This window comes from Macaca fascicularis, chromosome 12 (genome assembly GCF_037993035.2).
Source record: "Macaca fascicularis isolate 582-1 chromosome 12, T2T-MFA8v1.1".
Lineage (NCBI taxonomy): Eukaryota > Metazoa > Chordata > Mammalia > Primates > Cercopithecidae > Macaca > Macaca fascicularis.
This window is the reverse complement of record NC_088386.1, coordinates 53,613,669-53,626,792: the sequence shown is the minus strand read 5'-3', so window position 1 is coordinate 53,626,792 and position 13,124 is coordinate 53,613,669.

Here is a 13,124-nt window from a genome sequence, read left to right as displayed (position 1 = left end):
GGGGATAATTGCTAGAGGCTTCTATTCGGCCATCTTGCTCTGCCCCCTCCTCCAACCTTGTATTTTAGTATACACAACTAATAAAGTCTAATGTTATTTCAAACCCCTCCTGTCCTCTCCAGTGATGGTGGGCTCTTAGGACCCTTCAACTCTATATTTCAGATTTCCATTTTAATATTATTTAGTACTTACTTTTAATCCCTCAGATTTTTTTCAGTTATTATTTTTGTATTCCTTTGCTCACCATTTCTTCTTGCATCCTATTTTCCTATCTGAGTCAATTATTTTTTTACCTGAAGTGTATCCTTCAATTAGCTATTCTTTCATCAATAACCTAAGTGTAGGGGAGTCTCTCCATTTTTATTTGCTTAAAAATGTTTTCAGTTTGTCCTCATACTTGATTGGTCTTCTACTTGCTTATAGAATTCTAAGTTGAAAATATTTTTCCTCAGGACTCTGCAGATATTATCACCTAGATAATCTAGAATTTTTTAGTGTTTGCAGTTGCTCTTGAGATATGTGCTATCCATCTAACTGTTCCTTCGTAAGAAATCTCTTTCCTTTTTTGCTTCCTTTTAACAGTTTCTCTTAGTTTTCTTAGACAACCTTATTACATATATTCATTTGTGATGTATCTTTATACCGTGCTTCTTGAATATTCATGTCTTTTACCAACTTTGGAAATTTCTTAGTCATTATATTTTGAATTTTGCCTCTTTATTGTTCTCTGTATTCTTTCCTTCTGAAACTTTCAGAAATATATTGGATCGTCTTACTTTCTTCTCTTGATTTCTTACTTTTGCTTATATATTTGCCATTTCTTCCTTTTTATACTACATTCTTAGATTTTCTCAATTCCATTATACATTATTATACATGCCTTTTTTCTTCAACTATGCCTAACTAGCTCTTTAACTCACCTGCTGAATTTTCTGTACAATTACCAACATTTTAACTTTTGTAATTCTCAAATCCTGAAGTTCTTTTGAAATTTCATTTGGAAATAGATTTAGTTCTTAATTTAGTATAGTGCCTAAGGCCCTGTACTCCAAATAAAGAATGCCCTTGTGCAAATGTCAACTCTTGTCACTTATTAGATCTATGACCCAGGGCAAGTTACTTAACTTCACTGTACTTTAGTTTCCTCAACTATAAAATGGGAAAATAATAATGCCTCATAACACAATAATAATACTATAATGTTGTGAGAATTAAATGAGTTAATATTTGCAAAAATAGAGTGTGTAGTATGTGGTCAGTGCTATGCTATCATCATCATCATCATTAACATCATTCGAAGCAAACTTGTCTTTTTGTATTTCTTTTAAAAAGTTTAAAAAATTTTTTTTATTTCTATAGGTTATTGGGGGAACAGGTGGTGTTTGATTACATCAGTAAGTTATTTAGTGGTGATCTGTGAGATTTTGGTCCACCCATCACCCGAGCAGTATACACTGCACCCTATTTGTAGTCTTTTATCCCTCACCTGCTTCCCACCCTTTCCCTGAATCCCCAAAGTCCATTGTGTCATTCTTAGGCCTTTGCATCCTCAGCTTACCTCCCACTCATGGCTGAGAACATATGGTGTTTGGTTTTCCATTCCTGAGTTACTTCACTTAAAATAATGGTCTCCAATTCCATCCAGGTTGCTGCGAATGCCATTAACTAATTCCTTTTTATGGCTGAGTAGTATTCATACGTATATATGGATACTACTATACATCTATCTTTGATGATATATATATATATATATATATATATATATCACCGTTTATCCACTTGTTGATTGGTGGGCATTTAGGTTGGTTCCACATTTTTGCAATTGCGAATTGTGCTGCGATACACATGCATGTGCAAGTATCTTTCTCATATAATGACTTATTTTCCTCTGGGTAGATACCCAGTAGTGGGAATGCTGGATCAAATGGTAGTTCTACTTTTAGTTCCTTAAGGAATCTCCACACTGTTTTCCATAGTGGTTGTACTAGTTTACATTTCCACCAGCAGTGTAGAAGTGTTCCCTGTTCACCACATCCATGCCAACATCTACTATTTTTTGACTTTTTGATTATAGCCCTTCTTGTAGGAGTAAGGTGGTATCCCATTGTGGTTTTGATTTGCATTTCCCTGATCATTAGTGATGCTGAGCATTTTTATATGTTTGTTGGCCATTTGTATATCTTCTTTTTAGAACTGTCTATTCATGTCCTTAGCCCACTTTTTGATGGGATTGTTTGTTTTTTTCCTCACTAATTTGTTTGAGTTTGTTGTAGATTCTGGATTAGTCCTTTGTCAGATGTATAGATTGTGAAGATTTTTCCCACTCTGTGGGTTGTCTGTTTACTCTGTCAACTGTTTCTTTGCTGTGCAAAAGCTCTTTAGTTTAATTAAGTCCCAAAAATTTATCTTTGTTTTTATTGCATTTGCTTTTGAGCTGTTGGTCATGAAATCCTTGCCTAAGCCAATGTCTAGAAGGGCTTTTCCAATGTTATCTTCTAGAATTTTTATAGTTTCAGATCATATATGTAAGTCCTTAATCCATCTTGAGTTTATTTTTGTATAAGATGAGAGGTGAGGATCCAGTTTCATTCTCCTACATGTGGGTAGTCAATTATTTCTGCACCATTTGTTTTGAAAAGGGTGTCCTTTCCCCATTTTATGTTTTTGTTGCTTTGTCAAAGATCAGTTGGCTGTAAGTATTTGGGTTTATTTTTGGGTTCTCTATTCTGTTCCATTGATCTACGTGCCTATTTTTATACCAGTACCATGCTGTTTTGGTGACTATGCCCTTATAATATAGTTTGAAATCAGGTAATGTGATGCCTCCAGATTTGTTCTTTTTGCTTAGTCTTCCTTTGGCTATGTGGGCTCTTTGTTGGTTCCATATGAATTTTAGAATTGTTTTTTCTAATTCTGTGAAGAAATGATGGTATTTTGATGGGGATTGCATTGAATTTGTAGATTGCTTTTGGTAGTATGGTCATTTTCACAATATTGATTCTTCTCATCCATGAGCATGGAATGTGTTTGCATTTGTTTGTGTCGTCTATGATTTCTTTCAGCAATGTTTTGTAGTTTTCCTTGTAGAGGTCTTTCACCTCCTTGGTTAGGTATATTCTGAAGTAATTTTTTTCTTGCAACTATTGTAAGAGGGGTTGAGTTCTTGATTTGATTCTCAGCTTGGTCACTGTTGGTGTACAGAAGAGCAACTGATTTGTGTACATTAATTTTGCATCTGGAAACTTTGCTGAATTTTTCTTAGCAGTTCTAGGAGCTTTCTGGAGGAGTCTTTAGGGTTTTCTAGGTAAAAAATCATATCATCAGCAAACAGCAGCAGTTTGACTCTCTCTTTACTGATTTGGATGCCCTTTATTTTTTTCTCTTGTCTGATTGCTCTGGCTAGGACTTCCAGTACTACGTTGAAGAGGAGTGGTAAGAGTGGACATCCTTGTCTTGTTCCAGTTCTCAGGGGGAATGCTTTCAACTTTTCCCCTTTCAGTACTGTGTTCGCTGTGGGTTTGTCATAGATGGCTTTTATTATATTGAGGTATGTCCTTTGTGTATTGACTTTGCTGAGAGTTTTAATTATAAAGAGATGCTGGATTTTGTCAAATGCTTTTTCTGCATCAATTGAGATGATCATGTGATTTTTGTTTTTAATTCTGTTTATGTGGTGTATCACATTTATTGATTTGCATATGTTAAACCATCCCTGCATCCCTGGTATGAAACCCACTTGATCATGGTGGATTATCTTTTTGATATGCTGTTGGATTTGGTTAGCTAGTATTTTGTTAAGGATTTTAGCATCTATTTTCATCAGAGATATTGGACTGTAGTTTTCTTTTTTGGTTATGTTTTTTCCTGGTTTTTGTATTTAGGTGATACTTGCTTCATAGAATGATTAAGGGTAGGTTCCCTCTTTCTCTGTCTTATGGAGTAGTGTCAATAGGCTTCATACCAATTCTTCTTTAAATGTCTGGTAGAATTTTGCTGTGAATCCGTCTGGTCCTGGACTCTTTTTTGTTGGTAATTTTTTAAATTATCATTTCAATCTCGCTGCTTGTTATTGCTCTGTTCAGGGTATCTAATTCTTCCTGATTTAAGCTGAGAGGGTGGTATCTTTCCAGTATTTTATCCATCTCTTCTAGGTTTTCTAGTTTATGCATATAAAGGTCTTCATAGTAGCCTTGACTAATCTTTTGTATTTCTGTGGTGTCAGTTGTAATATCTCCCATTTCATTTCTTATTGAGTTTATTTGGATTTTCTGTCTTCTTTTCTTGGTTAATCTTGCTAGTGGTCTATCAATTTTATTTACCTTTTCAAAGAACCAGCTTTTTGTTTCATTTATCTTTTGTATTTTTTTTTCAATGTCATTTAGTCCTGCTCTGATCTTGGTTATTTCCTTTCTACTGCTGAGTTTGGGTTTGGTTTGTTCTTGTTTCTCTAGTTCCTTGAGGTGTGACCTTTGATTGTCTGTTTGTGCTCTTCCCTCCTTTTTGATGTAGGTGTTTAGGGCTATGAACTTTCCTGTTAGCACCGCCTTTGCTGTGTCCCAGAGGTTTTGATAGGTTGTGTTGATATTGTTGTTCAGTATAAAGAATTTTTTAATTTCCATCTTGATTTCATTGTTGACCCCATGATCATTCAAGAGCAGGTTATTTAATTTCCATGTATTTTGCATGGTTTTGAAGGTTCCTTTTGGAGTTGATTTCCAGTTTTATTCCACTGTGGTCTGAGAGAGTGCTTGATATAATTTCAATTTTCTTGAATTTATTGAAGCTTGTCTTGTGGCCTATCATATGGTCTATCTTGGAGAAAGTTTCATATACTGTTGAGTAGAATGTATATTCTGTGGTTGTTGGATGGAATGTTCTGTATACATCTGTTAAGTCCATTTGTTTCAGGGTATAGTTTAAATCCATTGTTTCTTTGTTGACTTTCTGTCTTGATGACCTATCTAGTGCTCTCCATGGAATATTGGAGTCCCCAACTATTATTGTGTTGCTGTGCATCTCATTTCTTAGGTCTATTATCACTTGTTTTATAAATTTGGGAGCTCCAGTGTTAGGTGCATATATGTTTAGGATTGTGATATTTTCCTGTTGGACAAGGCCTTTTATCATTATATAATGTTCCTCTTTGTCTCTCTGAATGCTGTTGCTTTAAAGTTTGTTTTGTCTGATATAAGAGTAGCTACTCCTGCTTGTTTTGGTGTTCATTTGCATGAAATGCATTTTTCCACACCTTCACCTTAAGTTTGTGCAAGTCCTTTTGTTTTAGGTGAGTCTCTTGAAGGCAACAGATAGTTGGTTGATGAATTCTTATCCATTCTGCGATTCTGTATCTTTTAAGGGGAGCACTTAGGCTATTTACATTCAAGGTTAGTATTCAGTTCCATTCATCATGTTATTTGTTGCCTGTATAACTTGGTTTTTTGTTTTTGTTTTTTAAATTATATTTTTGTTTTATATGTCCTGTGAGATTCATGCTTTAAAGAGGTTCTGTTTTGATGTGTTTTCAGGATTTGTTTCAAGATTTAGAGCTCCTTTTAGCAGTTCTTGTAGTAGTGGCTTGGTAGTGGCAAATTCTCTCAGCATTTCTTTATGTGAAAAAGACTATCTTTCCTTCTTATATGAAGCTTAGTTTTGCTGGATACAAAATTCTTGGCTGATAATTGTTTTGAAGAAGCTGAAGATAGGGCCCCAATCCCTTCTAGCTTGTAGGGTTTCTGCAAGACATCTGCTGTTAATCTGATAGGTTTTCCTTTACAGGTTACTTGGTGCTTCTGTTTCACAACTCTTAAGATTCTTTCCTTCACCTTAACTTTAGATAACCTGATGACTATGCCTAGGTGATCTTTTTGCGATGAATTTCCCAGGTGTTCTTTGTACTTCTTGTATTTGGTTGTCTAGGTCTCTCACAAGGCCAGGGAAATTTTCTTTGATGATTCTCCCAAATATGTTTTCCATACTTTTAGAATTCTCTTCTTCCTCAGGAGCACCAACTATTCTTAAGTTTGGTCATTTAACATAATCCCAGACTTCTTGGAGGCTTTGTTCATATTTTCTTATTCTTTTTTCTTTGTCTTTGTTGGATTGGGTTAATTCGAAGACCTTGTCTTTGAGCTCTGAAGTTCTTTCTTCTACTTGTTCAGTTCTATTGCTGAGACTTGCCAGAGCATTTTGCATTTCTGTGTGTCCATTGTTTCCTGAAGTTTTGATTGTTTTTTATTTATACTATATATTTCCTTGAATATTTCTTCCTTCACTTCTTGGATCACTTTTTGGATTTCCTTACATTGGGCTTTATCTTTCTCTGGTGCCTTTCTGATTAGCTTAATAACTAACCTCATGAATTATTCTTCAGGTAAATCAGGGATTTCTTCTTGGTTTGGGCCCATTGCTGGTGAGCTAGTATGATTTTTTGGCAAGTGGTAAAGAGTCTTATTTTGTCATATTACCAGAGTTGGTTTTCTGGTTCTTTCTCATTTGAGTAGACTCTGTCAGAGGAAAGGCCTAGGGCTAAAGGCTGTTGTTCAGATTATTTTGTCCCATGGGGTGTTGCCTTGATGTAGTACTCTCCCCTTTTTCCTATTGATGTGGCTTCCTGAGCACCAAGCTGTAGTGATTGTTATCTCTCTTTTGGATCTAGCCACCTAGTGAGTCTACCACTACGTGGCTGGTACTGGGGGTTGTCTGCTGAGTCCTGTGATGTGAACTGCCTGGGTCTCTCAGCCATGGATACCAGCACCTTGTTATGTATAAAGTTTTGGTGCTGCAAAAGAAATAGCACTCGAATATAAAATTTTCTTTTCAATTCTCAGCAAGGCAAGGTACTTCTATAGAAGGGTGTGCCCTTACAGATGAAGGAATGGTGAGCACACACTTGGACAAGGGAGGGGAAAGGGTTCGTATCCCTGATGCAGGTGGCCCATGCTGCTGTGTCATTCCCCTACTGGCTAGGGTTAGACTGCACAGGCTAAACTAAATTCCGATTGGCTAATTTAAAGAGAGTAAGGGGGGGGGGGAGGTGAGTGTTTTGGCAGGAAAAATGGTTATGACAGAGCGGGTAATCAGAATGAGTCAGGGTGGAGCAGGTGATTGAAATGAGTCAGGGTGGAGCAGGTAATGGAAAAAGTTTGCTTTATGAGGAAGTTAAGTTTAAAAGTAGACGGTAAAGAATTGAACATACTGACATATTGATTCTTTGAAAGGAAATTTAGAACTCATATGTAACAACCTGTTCCAGTGGAGTTGGCAGAGGGGTGAAATGGACCCTGAGGGTTCTTAGCTTCAGTGGTTAAATGCACTATTTTTGTGCTGTTTGGCCTCTGGCCGTGAGGTAGTGCTTTCCAGAGAGCATCAGCTATGATAGTATGGGGAGGAACAGGTGGTGGGCAGGGCCTCAGAACTCCAAGAGTATACGCTTTTGTCTTCAGCTACCTGGGCTGAGAACTTGCCCCAGACTACCTGCCTCCCAGCTGCAAAAGCAAATATGGCTTTCCTTCTTCCCCCACCTGTGGAGTCAGCACGTCGGATTGACGCCCTCCCCCAAGGGAGGAGCGACTGGCCAGGAGGCTTCTCCATCAGTTCAAATTGTTACAAAATTCAGCTGGAGATTTCCTTCTCCCTGTGGCCTTTTCCCAGCACCTTTGGCTATCCTTCCAAAGCGCCCCTGTGAGGCCAGGCAAAAACAGCTTGCCAGGGGACCCAGCGAGCTCCCAGGGCTTTTCCCACTGCTTCCTCTACCCCTGTATTTCACTCGGCTTTCTAAATTGACTCAGCTCCAGGTAAGGTCAAAATCTTCTCCCATAACCTAGGCCTTCGAGGGAGGTGTGTTTTGGGGCAGACAGTCTCCCTTTCCCACTTCCAGTTTGGGCACTCAGAGTATTTGGGTTGTCCCCCAGACCCTGCAGGAGCAATCTGCTTTCTTCAGGGGGTCTGTGGGTCCTCTCAAGTTTCCTGATTTATTCCCGCAGCCGTTGTGGAGCAAAAATTCACGATGCAAGCCTCCACACACAGTTCTGTCCGAGATGGAGCTGCAATCTAGTCCTGCCTCCCGTCCGCCATGATCCTCACATGTCTTTTCACATTTCTTATTCTTGTGTTTTAATTACTTCTGGTATAGCTTTGAGATTTTAAAGCTATTCTATGGCAGTTGCTTTCTAAGGCCCAATTATAGTCACATTCTTGGGTCTAATCCTCCTGTTGACTGTGCCTCATACAAATATTGTTACTCGCTTATTCTGTGACTTTCTATCATGAGCTTTTCTTCAACAAGGCTGGCTATTTTGTGAGAATCTTGTGTCACCTGGGTGTGTCTGCTTCCCCAGGTGGTTTTGCATTTATTATGCCAGAAGTACCAGGGGCATCTCTGTTCCATGACCCAATTTTCTGTATATCTTTTAAAATGGGAGTTCCTGAAACATAAATTCAAATTTTAAGCCAGACTCAGGCATGGAGTTTGACTTTCTTAGGGAATTGTATGTTTTTTCCCATTGCCTTGTTAAACAGAGACAAACTAGATTCACTAGAATCTCCTGTGTAGGTGGGAAGATTTCTTCAGCTGGGTCTTAGTTCCAATATCCACCTCACCTGACATGAGGCTTCATGTCTACATGAGCTTTAAACCTTAGCCTTCATGTTTGGTATCAGCTGTAAGCTCAGGTCACAAACCTGGCTTTAAGTTTTCTCTTTTTTTTCTAGCATGTTTTGATTCTCTTCCCAAAATATTTCATGCAGGCTTTGTAGATGTTCTCGATGCTTTGGGGTATAATAGCTCTCCCTCTTGCAAAACCCCCAGTAAACTTCTTCTCATAATATCCTTCCACAACTGTCCTCCTTGCTTACTAGTCTCCCTTCCCTCTCAATATTTCCTTTCATTTTTTCTTATTATTTCCCTCCACTTCATGATAATTCATTTCTTTCTCTAACAACATATTTTGATCCCACAGGGTCCCATGTATGCTATGACAACCTGAAAAGATAAATTACCTTATTAGTTGTTCTTCTGTTAATGAGACACCAGAGTATTTATACCCAGGGTAATGCCTATTGGATTGATGCAGGAAAATTCCATTTTAAACTCACAGACTTTGATCCTATAGAAATATTCCCTGGTGTGTCTACCTTCTTCTGTTCTCTCTAGTATTTTAGATTTAATCATTCTCTCTGATAGCTATTGATGTGTCAGTCATATCTTCTCACTGCATTCCTGAGTCTGATAAATTGTTTTAAAAAATAACTTCAGTCAGCTATGCTATCTGGAGCAAGAATGCCTGAACTGCCTGATTCAAAGATTTAGGACTTCTTGGCAGATACAGTCTTATATTGGAGATAAGAACATCAGGCTACACAGTCTCCCTGCTGGTAGCAATTACGACACTCAACTCCTTTGCTGTGACTCATCACTCACCACAGAACCTTCTTAAAGCCATTTAACTAGTCCTGTAGATCAGAGAAGCCCACATAGAAATAGCAACCTGCAGGCATGAGTATCAGCAATGAGTAAACTAATAAAATTAGTAAATTAGAATTTGGTATAAAAAAACACAAAATAGACCTCACTGAGCCTTTACTTTTTTATAATAGTGAAACTTACATAACATTTATCATTTTAACCCTTTTGCATGTACAATTCAGTAGCATTAAGTACATTCACGTTACTGTGCAACTATCACCATTATCCATCTTCAGAACTTTTTCATCATCCCAAACTGAAACTCTGTGCTCATAAAACCATGAATCCCACTTCCTCTTTTTCTCAGCCCCGGTAACCAGTTTCCTACTTTCTTTCTCTGTGAATTTGTCTAAGTACCTCATACAAGTAAAATCGCAAAGTATTTATCTGTATGTGTGTAGTATTTCATTTAGCATAATATCCTGAGGTTTATCCATGTTACAGCATGTATCAGAATTTCACTGAGACTTTACTTTTTAATGAATCAAATTTTATACATTTTTTTGGAAAAGCTAATTTTTTATTAGCCGCAAAACCATAAAAGGTTTTATCTGCATAGATGCTGAGATCTTCACTGACATCTCTCACTCATCAGTCATTTCAGTGCCACTGTCTTCCACAGCCTCTGCTCAGGCTCTGTCATATTTGAACTCTCCTTAGCCTTTTAACATAAGAAGATTTTGGAAGCACATGATCTTTCACATGAAAAGGCAATTTTTATTCTGAAATATGTAAGCGGCTTGACTTTTTAGGTAAAAATCTGAAGCCACTGACCTTCACAAGTAAGGAAACTGACTAATCTGACAAGCAAATAGTGTCTTTGGAGGCCTCATCTTATCTTTAATCTATCTCCCCCGATCACCCACCACCACCTTGGAAATTGTGAAATGTAGCCGGTCAAGTAGTGGTCATCTACATCCAGGTGTTCTTGTTAGTGATCTTTATCTGAAAAAGAACCAGTGCTTTTACACTTTTTAACAACTTCCCATTGCCTGGCCAATACCATCCAATCTTCTTAAGCTGACTTTTAGGACCCTACCTAATAGACTCCCAAAATACACTTCCAGATTCAGCCAACCAGGAATCTTCACCATTCTAGTCATATGTCCTGTATTTTCCTCATTTTTCTTAATGCTTTTCCCTTTAGTGACAACACCTCCCCTAGAACCTCTATCAAAATACCCTTAAGTAAAGCTCATTTCGAATATCCACCTTAGCCAAAAACCCTTTCAAACCCTCTCAGCTCCGTAGTATCATTTTCTTGGTTTAACCTCTCAAAACACTTGTATTTCTACCTCTTTTTTGGAGTCTATCAGATTATCCTTCGAGTCCTAGTCATTCACACATTTGTCTTAGTGCCTTGAACTTATTAGGTTGCAAATTGCTTAACAGAGCTGGCTGCATCTTGTTCTCTCATAACACCTAGTCTTGTGACTTACAGAAAGTAGATTCTTTATAAATATATTTGTTCTGTCATTTGCTTGTTTACTTGGAGTGAGTTCATAGCATTGCAGCCTTAAACCAACAGTGGGACTGGCTCTTTAAGAGGTGAGTCCTCTGAGGTCCTAGGGGAAGGAAGAAGATAGCGCTGAAGGTAGAACCATGAAGTGTAGGAAACAGATCTGAGTAGAGGACTCATGGTCACTGCTGATCATTTACCTAGAGGAAGTGGAACTTGGGTGACATTTTATTTCATCTCCTCATTGGTTTTTGTTGGTTGGAATGCTGGTAGGAAATGTACAAACTTGATCTCAAATGAAAAAAGTTGATTTGGATATGAAAAGCATCTAGATTTTTAAAGATCCATCTTCCTGTTTTAACAAGGAATGGGCAAAATCCAATGACCCAGATAATGTCTGTAACCCTGGAACATCCACAGTGCTTCACAGTGTTAACAATTAAGCTACAATAGATGGTACAGCTTTTCCAAGAAATATTAGAAATTTAGAAAGATAGACACAACCTTAAATTACTATTTTTTGGTAGGGCAATTCTAGGCCAGTCCTGTGCAAAATATACTGGTCTAGGTTGTTTGCCTAATGAATTTCTAAACTACTTTAAACTAATAAAAATAATATTTAAATCAAGCTTAATGCTTCAAGGGGAAAAAGTGGTTTAACAGCTTTTGTTCTCAAGTGAAAAATGCTATGCTCAGTTTTTTAGAAAAACGAATGTTAAATTGATTCTAGATTGAATGACTTCTGTTTGGGAAGAGTGAGAAAACAAATCAGAAATTGAGAAAATCATTGAGAAGTGAATAATGAAGCAGATTGCAAATGGTAAGTTTTTCCAGTTATTCATTTTAGGAGACAGTGGTTTGCAGAGTCACTGGCTATAGTTTTAGGATCATTAAAAGATGGAGAAAGTCCTGGAGGATTGGGAAAGAAAAAACATGTATAATTCAGGTATTTTTAAAAGGAACAAAGGGAGATCTTAACAATTAAAGATTAATTTACATAGCTCCAACCCTGAGGTGAAGATTGTTGATCAAATCCTCAAAAAAAAAATCTATGATATAGACATCTAGAGCCACACAGGATCCTGGAGAGGAACAGTGCGGCTTTATGAAACTCAGTATGTATCAGACAATTTTAATTTCCTTCCATGACGGGATGACAGGACTTGTAGCTTGGAGGCAAACAATAGAGGCCATTAATCTATCTTTTACGCAAGTTTTCAATTCTATCATACATGTGATGCCCAGCAGCCAGCCAGGAAAATAAGTTGAGCACCATGTTTCTCAAGCTGCAGGCCCTGGAGAGTTCGTGAGAATCTCCAAATAAAAGAATGCATTCTTGTACAGAAGATTATATTTTTAAAAGTATTTTACCAGTTAAAAAAAGAATTAGCTTCTGTTTTGCAATTTTAAAAAAATGTATAATTGAAAGATCTTCATATAGAATGACTTCAGTTCCTTAAGTCAGTGATTTTCAAAATGGTTTAGGTCCCCAGATGTATTTTGGAGGTTGTATTACTGAGTCTCAGCAGGAACCAGATGGCATAATTAAACAGGGAACTGAGAGAACTTACTGAAGGGACTGTTTACAAGGGGTGGGCAGGATTTAGGGAGCAACAAGGGATGATGCAGCTGGAAACAACTGTTACCAGCCCTGAACTGAGAGGGCTGAAGCGGGGCAATTACCAGAACCCAGGGAGGACAGCAGTGTGGCAAGAGCCACCCACATGAGTTGTGGCCTTTGGTAGAGGACACAGGTGTCCTGCCACAACCTGGCCTGAGGAAGGTGCACAAACCCATGAAATTATATGCAGATTTGGGAGCATATGTATGAATGTGTGTTTTCCGGAAGATCGGGTTCATAGATTTTATCAAGGGTCTCCAAAATGAATCCCAAATGTTCAGACCTGTGTTTGTAAAAGGAATAAATAAAATTCAAACTGTTATATTCCTGAAGTTGATAGTTTACATCCCTTATGAAGCCTCTACAGGATGCAAACCACTAGATAACATTCTATAGCTGATAAAAATAAGTCAAAAACGTTATTTTGTGTACTTTGGATTACAGATTGAGTTTTTCTAAGCAATGATTAAACTTAACTGTTTCCTGTGCTGATGTTTGGGAATGAAAATGGAATACAAAAGCAAATTATATTGACTAATATATACATGTCGATCTGAAGACTTGTTCAGGTGATAACATTT